The following is an 11,150-nucleotide window of genomic DNA, read 5'->3' on the forward strand; positions in this document are numbered from 1 at the left end:
GCGCCGCCCCGGCAGACGCGGTTTTTTGCGCCGCCCCGGCTGACGCGGTTTTTTGCCGCCCCGGCTGACGCAGTTCGGACTTGGCACTTTTTGGCTGAGCCTGGCTGGCGGCCCACTCACTCGATCGCCATGTCTGTTTGCCACAGTTTTCCCGGTGGTGCCGCACCCGGGCTCGCCCCGGCTGACGCAGTTTTCGCGCCGCCCCGGCAGACGCGGTTTCGTGCCGCCCCGGCAGACGCGGTTTTTTGCGCCGCCCCGGCTGACGCGGTTTTTTGCCGCCCCGGCTGACACGGTTCGGACTTTGCACTTTTCGGCTGTGCCTGGCTGGCGGCCCACTCACTCGATCGCCATGTCTGTTTGCCACAGTTTTCCCGGTGGTGCCGCACCCGGGCTCGCCCCGGCAGACGCGTTTTTTTTTTTTTTTCTTTCGCCCCGGCTGACGCAGTTTTCGCGCCGCCCCGGCTGACGCGGTTTCGTGCCGCCCCGGCAGACGCGGTTTTTTGCGCCGCCCCGGCTGACGTGGTTTTTGCCGCCCCGGCTGACGCAGTTCGGACTTTGCACTTTTTGGCTGAGCCTGGCTGGCGGCCCACTCACTCGATCGCCATGTCTGTTTGCCACAGTTTTCCCGGTGGTGCCGCACCCGGGCTCGCCCCGGCAGACGCGTTTTTTTTTTTTCCTTCGCCCCGGCAGACGTGGTTCCCCCCCCCCCTCCGTCTTTCTTTTTGTTTTTTTTTTTCGCCGCGGCTGAAGTGGATTTTTCGGTGCCTCGACGCCCCGGTAGTCGCGGTTTTTCCGTTTCCGCACGGCCCCGGCTGACGCTGCTCGGTCACAGTCGCCTTTTGTGGTGATTGCAGACTTCTTGAGCGCGGGTGTTTTTTTTTTTTGTTGTTGTTGTTGTTTTATTACGCATTCGCTCCAGCAGACGCTGTTTAGACTTTTTGTTTCCTCTTTTATCCTGCGACGAGGTGACGAGGTTTATTCGGTGCCCCGCCGCCCCGGCTGAAGTGATTTTTCCTGTCCCGTGCCGCCCCGGCTGACGCGGTTGGGACTTCGCGTTTGTTCGGCCGCCACGGGTTTTGGCGCACTCGCTCGGTTGCTTGTTGTTGCCACTTGTTGCGAACCCAGGTTTCTTGAGCGAGCGCGGGCGTTTTTTCTTCCTTTCTTTCTTTGTTCTATGTGTTAGCGAATCGGCCTTTAATATCACACGAGGACTCACAACCAACAATTTTCAGTTTGAAGTGTAAAAAATCTGCAGGTGTTGACGTAACTGACTTGCCCCGTACCCTTGAGTACATCCATGAAGTTCTCGTAGTACTACTAAATCGCATTATTCCAAGTGGAGAAATTCCCATAAACTTGCAAACCTCTACACGAAAATCGGTGCGCGTGATAAAGTTGAAAATTATCGTCCGATATCAAATGTGCCTTCTATAACACAAATTCTAGGAAAAAAAAAAAAAAAAACACTTGTTCGCCGTTTTCTGCGCCGTGACTGGCAGCACTCCGGCGAAGCGAAACGGGGTCGATTCGAGCACGATATCGGCGTCTTTCGACGTGCTCGCCGGCGACCGTCGCACGAGTACGTCGCACGAGCGCGTCTGCCGGGGCGCCGTTTGCGAAGCCGACGCAAAAGTGGGAACCGCCGCTCGGATGATCGCCGCTTTCGGCAGAGTGAGTGTTGGCACTCCGGGGAAGCGAAACAGCGTGAATGCGCCCACGAAATCGGCGTATTTTGAAGTGCCCGCCGGCGACCGTCGCACGAGTACGGTAAACCGCGTCAGCCGGGGCGTAGTTCGGGACGCCGACGAAAAAGTGGGAAGCGCAACTCGGATCTTCGCCGTTTTTGCAGGAGTGAGTGGCGGCCCTCCTGCGAGACCAAGAAGCATCGATTCGTGCACGAATTCGGCGCCTTTCGACGTGATCGCCGGCGACCGTCGCTCGAGTAGGGCAAACCGCGTCTGCCGGGGCGGGCTTCGGGACGCCGATGCGAAAGTGGGAAACGCTGCTCGGATGTTCGCCGTTTTTGGCCGAGTGAGTGCTGGCACACGGGCGAAGCCAAACGGGGCCGATTACGGCACGATATCGGCGTCTTTCGACGTGCCCGCCGGCGACCGTCGCACGAGTACGGTAAACCGCGTCAGCCCGGGCGGAGTTCGGGACGCCGATGCGAAAGTGGAGAACGCCGCTCGGATCTTCGCCGTTTTTGGAGGAGTGAGTGGCGGCACTCCGGAGAAGCCAGGGAGCGCCAATTAGCGCACGATATCGGCGTCTTTCGACGCGCTCGCCGGCGACCGTCGCACGAGTAGGGCAAACCGCGTCTGCCGGGGCGGGGTTTACGACGCCGACGCAAAAGTGGGAACCGCCGCTCGGATGTTGGCCGTTTTTGGCAGAGTGAGTGCTGGCACTCCGGCGACGCGAAAGAGCGCGAATGCGCCCACGAAAGTGGCGTATTTGGACGTGCGTGACGGCGACCGCTGCAGGAGTACGAAAAACCACGTCAGCCGGGGCGAGCGACACACGGCGGTCTGGGTGCTTATCGCTGCTATTATAGGGGCACCCCGGCAGACGCAGAAAAAAAAAAAAAATTTTCGACCTTCTTTTTTGCTGGTCGAGCTCGGGTAACCCAGGTCGCAATGGGAGCCGCGCACGAAAGCGGCGTCGCGAGACGCGTTCGCGGTCGCTAGTCGCACGAGCTCGGCAACCGCGTCAGCCGGCGCGGAGTTCGGGATGCCGACGGCTAAGTGGGTACCGCTGCTCGGATGTTCGCCGTTTTTGGCCGAGTGAGTGCTGGCACTCCGGTGAAGCCAAGGAGCGCCAATTCGTGCACGATATCGGCGTCTTTCGACGTGCCCGCCGGCCACCGCCGCACGAGTACGGCAAACCGCGTCTGCCGGGGCGGGGTTCGCGACGCGTACGCAATAGTGGGAACCGTCGCTCGGATGTTCGTCGTCTTTGGCCGAGCGAGTGCTGGCACTCCGGCGAAGCGAAACGGGGCCGATTCGGGCACGATATCGGCGTATTTCGACGTGCTCGCCGGCGACCGTCGCACGAGTACGGCAAAGCGCGTCTGCCGGGGCGAGGTTTGCGACGCCGACGAAAAAGTGGGAAGCGCCGCTCGGATCTTCGCCGTTTTTGCAGGAGTGAGTGGCGGCCCTCCTGCGAGACCAAGAAGCATCGACTCGCGCACGATATCGGTGTCTTTCGACGTGCCCGCCGGCCACCGCCGCACGAGTACGGCAAACCGCGTATGCCGGGGCGGGGTTGGCGACGCCGACGCAAAAGTGGGAACCGCCACTAGGATGTTCGCCGTTTTTGGCAGAGTGAGTGCTGGCACTCCGGCGAAGCGAAAGAGCGCGAATGCGCCCACGAAAGTGGCGTGTTTGGACGTGCTTGACGACGACCACCGCAGGAAAACGAAAAACCACGTCAGCCGGGGCGAGCGACCCATGGCGGTCTGGGTGCTTATCGCTGCTATTATAGGGGCACCCCGGCAGACGCAAAAAAAAAAAAAAAATTTTTTTCGACATTCTTTTTTGCTCGTCGACCTCGGGTGACCCAGGTCGCAGTGGGAGCCGCGCACGAAAGCGGCGTCGCGAGACGGCTTCGCGGTCGCTAGTCGCACGAGCTCGGCAACCGCGTCTGCCGGGGCGGAGTTCGGGACGCCGACGGCTAAGTGGGAACCGCCGCTCGGATGTTCGCCGTTTGTGGCCGAGTGAGTGCTGGCACTCCGGCGAAGCCAAACGGGGCCGATTCCGGCACGATATCGGCGTCTTTCTACGTGCTCGCCGGCGACCGTCGCACGAGTACGGCAAAGTGCGTCTGCCGGGGCGGGGTTTGCGACGCGTACGCAATAGTGAGAACCGTCGCTCGGATGTTCGTCGTCTTTCGCCGAGCCAGTGCTGGCAATCCGGCGAAGCCGAACGGAGCCGATTCGGGCACGATATCGGCGTCTTTCCACGTGCTCGCCGGCGACCGTCGCACGAGTACGGTAAACCGCGTCAGCCGGGGCGGAGTTCGGGACGCCGATGCGAAAGTGGGAAGCGCCGCTCGGATCTTCGCCGTTTTTGGAGGAGTCAGTGGCGGCACTCCGGTGAAGCCAAGGTGCGCCAATTCGCGCACGATATCGGCGTCTTTCGACGTGCCCGCCGGCCACCGTCGCACGAGTACGGCAAACCTCGTCTGCCGGGGCGGGGTTTGCGACGCCGACGCAAAAGTGGGAACCGCCGCTCGGATGTTCGCCGTTTTTGGCAGAGTGAGTGCTGGCACTCCGGCGAAGCGAAAGAGCGCGAATGCGCCCACGAAAGTGGCGTGTTTGGACGTGCTTGACGACGACCACCGCAGGAAAACGAAAAACCACGTCAGCCGGGGCGAGCGACCCATGGCGGTCTGGGTGCTTATCGCTGCTATTATAGGGGCACCCCGGCAGACGCAAAAAAAAAAAAAATTTTTTTCGACATTCTTTTTTGCTCGTCGACCTCGGGTGACCCAGGTCGCAGTGGGAGCCGCGCACGAAAGCGGCGTCGCGAGACGGCTTCGCGGTCGCTAGTCGCACGAGCTCGGCAACCGCGTCTGCCGGGGCGGAGTTCGGGACGCCGACGGCTAAGTGGGAACCGCCGCTCGGATGTTCGCCGTTTGTGGCCGAGTGAGTGCTGGCACTCCGGCGAAGCCAAACGGGGCCGATTCCGGCACGATATCGGCGTCTTTCTACGTGCTCGCCGGCGACCGTCGCACGAGTACGGCAAAGTGCGTCTGCCGGGGCGGGGTTTGCGACGCGTACGCAATAGTGAGAACCGTCGCTCGGATGTTCGTCGTCTTTCGCCGAGCCAGTGCTGGCACTCCGGCGAAGCCGAACGGAGCCGATTCGGGCACGATATCGGCGTCTTTCCACGTGCTCGCCGGCGACCGTCGCACGAGTACGGTAAACCGCGTCAGCCGGGGCGGAGTTCGGGACGCCGATGCGAAAGTGGGAAGCGCCGCTCGGATCTTCGCCGTTTTTGGAGGAGTCAGTGGCGGCACTCCGGTGAAGCCAAGGTGCGCCAATTCGCGCACGATATCGGCGTCTTTCGACGTGCCCGCCGGCCACCGTCGCACGAGTACGGCAAACCTCGTCTGCCGGGGCGGGGTTTGCGACGCCGACGCAAAAGTGGGAACCGCCGCTCGGATGTTCGCCGTTTTTGGCAGAGTGAGTGCTGGCACTCCGGCGAAGCGAAAGAGCGTGAATGCGCCCACGAAAGTAGCGTATTTGGACGTGCTTGACGGCGACCGCCGCAGGAGTACGAAAAACCACGTCAGCCGGGGCGAGCGACCCACGGCGGTCTGGGTGCTTATCGCTGCTATTATAGGGGCACCCCGGCAGACGCAGAAAGAAAAAAAAAAATGGGGACATGGCGTGCGTCACCGTGCGGCTTCGCAGCGTTGCCGAAGTCGCCGAGCCCTTCGACTGAGCCGAACGGCGGACAGGGAACGTTGGTCGGCCGTTCTAACCTGTCGGTGCCACGCCGAGACGTCGTTAAGGAAAACCGCGTCGTGGGCCTCTACGACGCCGTCGAGTCGTTGTACGTTTGGTGTCCAGCGTGTCGGCGGCGAGTAGCGGACACGTCGTTCACGACTTCGGTCTTTCGCAGTCGACGCGAACTTGCGGAGAGTCGTGGTGCCTCACGTTTTCGGCAGAAACCGCGGCGGAATTTTCCCGTGCGTGCGCGCACGACCTCGGTGCTGTGCCGTCAGCGTAGTGTTGCACAAACTCGTGGCCTACCCAAGGTGCGGTACGTTTGCGGCCGTATCCTCGGTGGGAATTTCGTGAGTAGGGTCGCAAATTCTACGACCTCGGCGGGTTTGAGAGCGACGTAGACTTGTGGCACGCTCAACATGCCACACGTTTCGGGGCACACCCGCGGTGAAATTTTCTCGAGTACGCTCGTATTAGGGCCCAAGGAGGTCTGGGTACTTATCGCTGCTATTATGTGGGGGTTCTCGTGAGCGGCGTACGCGAAAGCGACCGGGTGTCTGATATGCGGCGGGCTTCGGCCTCGTCAAGCGTGTCCTCGGGTCTGCTCCAGGGGAATCCACGGCAGTCGTCTGCAGCCTCATCCGCTTGATGCGTTAGGGGCTGGTTGTCGGACGGTGCCGTTTTACCACGATATCGAGGTGTGTTCCGTGTCGTCCTCGGGCGATTCAGATGCGAAAGCGCCGAAGACGCGGGCGTGACCCGTCGTCTGGCGGCTTTGCAGTCTCGGCTCCGTTGCTAGTTCCGGCCGGTCCACCGACAGTGCAGCGGGCTTGGGCAACCCGCACGGCGCGACCGAGTCGATGCAACGAAAAAGAGCGAGCATGAACGTGCTTCTTGCCGCACGGCTCCCACTCGTCTTTCGGGAAGGTTGTGCCGTAGCGAGCTCGAACGCCGTCATCTCGGAGTGCAAAATAAGCGTGTTGGGGCGCCTGAAGGTGGCCTCCGCCGCACACAGACTGCGTCCGGCCCGCCGAGGGCGAGGACGGACGCGCAGTCGAACGATTACCTGGTTGATCCTGCCAGTAATCATATGCTTGTCTCAAAGATTAAGCCATGCATGTCTAAGTACATGCCGAAATAAGGCGAAACCGCGAATGGCTCATTAAATCAGTTATGGTTCCTTAGATCGTTTCTTCCTACTTGGATAACTGTGGCAATTCTAGAGCTAATACATGCAGTGAGCCTGGAGCCCTTTGGGTAACGGGTGCTTTTATTAGACCAAGATCGATCGGGTTTCGGCCCGTATTGTGTGGTGACTCTGGATAACTTTGTGCTGATCGCATGGCCACGAGCCGGCGACGTTTCTTTCAAGTGTCTGCCTTATCAACTTTCGATGGTAGGTTACTTGCTTACCATGGTTGTTACGGGTAACGGAGAATCAGGGTTCGATTCCGGAGAGGGAGCCTGAGAAACGGCTACCACATCCAAGGAAGGCAGCAGGCGCGCAAATTACCCACTCCCGGCACGGGGAGGTAGTGACGAAAAATAACAATACGGGACTCTTTTGAGGCCCCGTAATTGAAATGAGTACACTCTAAATCCTTTAACGAGGATCAATTGGAGGGCAAGTCTGGTGCCAGCAGCCGCGGTAATTCCAGCTCCAATAGCGTATACTAAAGCTGCTGCGGTTAAAAAGCTCGTAGTTGGATCTCAGTTCCAGACGAGTAGTGCATCTACCCGATGCGACGGCTCGGACTGAACATCATGCCGGTTCTTTCTTGGTGCACTTCATTGTGTGCCTCGAGATGGCCGGTGCTTTTACTTTGAAAAAATTAGAGTGCTCAACGCAGGCGAGTCGCCTGAATAAACTTGCATGGAATAATAGAACAAGACCTCGTTTCTGTTCTGTTGGTTTTTGGAATACGAGGTAATGATTAAGAGGGACGGACGGGGGCATTCGTATTGCGGCGCTAGAGGTGAAATTCTTGGACCGTCGCAAGACGAACTACTGCGAAAGCATTTGCCAAGAATGTTTTCATTGATCAAGAACGAAAGTCAGAGGTTCGAAGGCGATCAGATACCGCCCTAGTTCTGACCATAAACGATGCCAACCAGCGATCCGCCTGAGTTACTCAAATGACTCGGCGGGCAGCTTCCGGGAAACCAAAGTATTTGGGTTCCGGGGGAAGTATGGTTGCAAAGCTGAAACTTAAAGGAATTGACGGAAGGGCACCACCAGGAGTGGAGCCTGCGGCTTAATTTGACTCAACACGGGAAAACTTACCCGGCCCGGACACTGGGAGGATTGACAGATTGAGAGCTCTTTCTTGATTCGGTGGATGGTGGTGCATGGCCGTTCTTAGTTGGTGGAGCGATTTGTCTGGTTAATTCCGATAACGAACGAGACTCTAGCCTTATTAAATAGGTGCGGGGTTCCCAGCACCTTACAACCTTCTTAGAGGGACAAGCGGCTCCTAGCCGCACGAAACAGAGCAATAACAGGTCTGTGATGCCCTTAGATGTCCGGGGCCGCACGCGCGCTACACTGAAGGAAGCAGCGTGTCTTTATCCCTGTCTGAAAAGACTGGGTAACCCGTGGAACTTCTTTCGTGATTGGGATAGGGGCTTGCAATTGTTCCCCTTGAACGAGGAATTCCCAGTAAGCGCGAGTCATAAGCTCGCGTTGATTACGTCCCTGCCCTTTGTACACACCGCCCGTCGCTACTACCGATTGAATGATTTAGTGAGGTCTTCGGACCGATGTCCGGCGCGGCCTTTCGGTTGCGCCGGTCTGTTGGAAAGATGACCAAACTTGATCATTTAGAGGAAGTAAAAGTCGTAACAAGGTTTCCGTAGGTGAACCTGCGGAAGGATCATTAACGGATTGTGAAGGGTGAGCGCCTCAGCTGCGTCTGCGCCCGACACTTTCTGCCGCTGACCCCGTTTGGACGCGGGGTCGGCTTTTCCCCACGGGGCTGCCTGAATGTGGAGCGGCACCCCGTGACAAATTGTTGCGCCCAGCGGACGCCAACACCGCGACCTTGGACGGTCGGCCAGGTGGCGGACGCGGGTACAAACGGCGCAACGCACTCATAGGTCGGCTTTCGACCCGCCACTGCACCGTGGCTCGAAGCGCTCGAAATGCGCGACCCGACCGCTGCGGGACCGCCTAGTACTGTAAACAGGAGCGGCGGAGCGCGAACGGCGAGTCGTGGTTACGTCGGTAGAAGGCGAGGCTGCGCGTTCCCGAAACGCCAGCCGAGTGCCCTCCCGACCGTTCGAGCGTGCAAGAACGAGACCCGACAATCGCGCGGCGACTGCCAAGTACGAGAGGAACGGCACAAGCGTCGGCGGTCGGTCAAGGAACTGGCGATGTGACGGGTCCGCTGTGCACCAGTGCATACCGTCCCGCCGTCCGCGGCAAGCGCCTCCGCGTCCTCGGGTGACGGAGGCTGCCGGTCGGTTCTTGCAGGCGAGGGATCTCGCTGGCACCGGTTCGCGTTGACGCGCGGCCGGTCATGGCACGGCGATGCGACGGCCGAGGTGCGCAGTACTCGATGGAGGAACCGCACGCTCCGATGACCGTCCCGCCCTCCGCGGCGTATGCGTACCGACCGTAATGGTTGCAGCAGCGCCGGCCGGCTTTTGAATTCGCCACACGAAACACGGTGCGAGATCGCGGTTAGGGGAGCGTCGACGTTGCCAGGCGTTTTGCTTGCTGCCGAGGGAAAGGCGGCACGGCCACGTCGCGCTCGTCGCGATTAGCGGGTCTGCGCGCTTTGGGAAGGTGCCGCAACGACTTGCCGAAAGAGGAAGCACGGAAGAACGAGGGACTTGGACGTCCCGACAATTGAACGCACTTGCGGCCAGGCCCTTGCTGGCTTCGTTCTTCCGCCTCGAGTAGGCTCGTACGCGGCTCCGGCGCCGAAAGTGGTCCTTGGCACCGACTTCGGTGGACGTGGGAAGTGCCGCGCAAGTACGGCGCGCCTGGCTCCACCTGTTGGCTAAAGTAGGCAGCCGGATCGGCATTTTGGTGTGCGGTGGCAAACCGTGGATGCGAAAAAAGCTTGTGCGATTTCGTGGAACAAAAAGCGGGGGTCCCCCTTTTTATGCGGAGGAGACCGACCCGCCCGCCGTGGTGAACCGCGACGCCACGGTAAAAACGGGAGAGGCTTGTCGATGGGACCGTGCATCCCGCGCTCCACGGAGGCCGGGAGGCGGCCGCCCGAGGAAATGTGTAGCCGTCGAGGCCCGCATCTGCGTGCACTCTTATCCAAATGGGTGTACCGCAGGCATTTTCTGGTTAGGCGGGCCAATGAGAGCGAGCACACAACGATACCTACGGGTCCGGCTTGGAGAACCGGCTTCGACGCCTCCCGAGTATTTATAGAGGGGTGGACCACGAAAGCACTCGCAAGTAGCGGAAGCGAAACGCCGTCCGAAACACACCGTTTGCTCGATTTGCGGCAGCCGAAAAAGGCGCGGCAGAGTTTTGGAGTCCAAGCGTGCGCTGAAAAGCGCCCTTCTTGGCCACTGTTTGGCCGAGTGCCAGAAACGTTTGGTTTTGACTGTACGGAATTGAACAAACACTTTTTCACGACTCTAAGCGGTGGATCACTCGGTTCTCGGGTCGATGAAGAACGCAGCCAGCTGCGAGACTTGGTGTGAATTGCAGGACACACTGAGCACTGATTCTTTGAACGCACATTGCGGCCTTGGGTCTTCCCTTGGCTTCGTCTGTCTGAGGGTCGGATCACATATCAAGAGAGCCTTCGGCGCACAAGGGAACGTGAGCCGTCGACTCGTTTTGACCGCGTCGGCAACACGGACAGCACGCTGAACACCTCACAGCGAGCGCCAACAGCGGCCACTCAAGGGCGAGACGGTGGCGACCGTCGTGCCAGAGCCCAACCGAAACGGGGGCGACCGACTGCATTGAGGATGTGGCACCTCGTTGAGACCGCCGCAGGACTTCGAGTCGGAAGGAAGCCTGCAGGGAAAGTGCGGTCGAGGTTGCGTACTCCTCTCTGCGACCGGGCGCGCAAGAGCTGCGAGAGCCACGGACGCGCAACTTTAACGCACGGTAAACACGAGGAGCGAAAGCCGGCCAGCAAAGCTTCTCCAGCCGTGCGCAAAGTGCGCGAGATCGCAGCCTTGCGTTGCGCTTGTTGCCCTCGAAGTAAGCAGGGTGTCCCGTAGACCGGGCGCTCGAACACGCTGCGGGGCCGTGCCTCCTCCAGGCTTTGCCGCGCGAACAGGGAACGTTCGCGCGCAAAGCGCAGGGAGGTGAGGAGGCTGCGCCCGACGTTTGCGGTTCGCTGCGTACGCGGTTGATGCGGAGAGCACGGCGCGACGACTTGCCGCGAAGCGGAAAAAGTCTCCCGCACGAGTTGGCGAAACGTTGGCGAAGCTTAAGGCGTTCTCGTCGTAGTCCGCCGTCGGTCTAAGTGCTTCGCAGTTCCCGTCCCGTTCAAAAAACTGGGCCACTCCAGTTGGGGCGGGGGCGACGCTACACGAGACGATGCCTCTCGCCAGGCTGCGTGGCTGCCCTTGCGGCGGCGGCGACTGGCCTCGGCGGTGTTTGGGCTTTCGACACGGTCGTTTATCACGCAACTGCTCGGACGACGCACGCGCGCAGCGGAATGCCGCTTGCCAGCCTTGTGAAGATGTGACCCTGTACAGGGTTGCGGGCGCACTTGGT

At 60.1% G+C, this 11,150-nt stretch overlaps 2 non-coding genes across 2 annotated transcripts; both read left to right on the forward strand.

Annotated features, from left to right (window-relative positions):
- The first annotated feature begins 6,512 nt into the window (after positions 1-6,512).
- LOC142792970 (small subunit ribosomal RNA) lies at positions 6,513-8,328 on the forward strand. The gene has a single exon (XR_012891346.1). It is a non-coding gene; the product is annotated as a small subunit ribosomal RNA (ribosomal RNA).
- Positions 8,329-10,047: 1,719 nt separating this feature from the next.
- LOC142792953 (5.8S ribosomal RNA) lies at positions 10,048-10,200 on the forward strand. The gene has a single exon (XR_012891330.1). It is a non-coding gene; the product is annotated as a 5.8S ribosomal RNA (ribosomal RNA).
- The last annotated feature ends 950 nt before the right edge of the window (positions 10,201-11,150 follow it).

Source organism: Rhipicephalus microplus, unplaced genomic scaffold, assembly GCF_043290135.1.
Source record: "Rhipicephalus microplus isolate Deutch F79 unplaced genomic scaffold, USDA_Rmic scaffold_265, whole genome shotgun sequence".
Taxonomy (NCBI): Eukaryota; Metazoa; Arthropoda; class Arachnida; order Ixodida; family Ixodidae; genus Rhipicephalus; species Rhipicephalus microplus.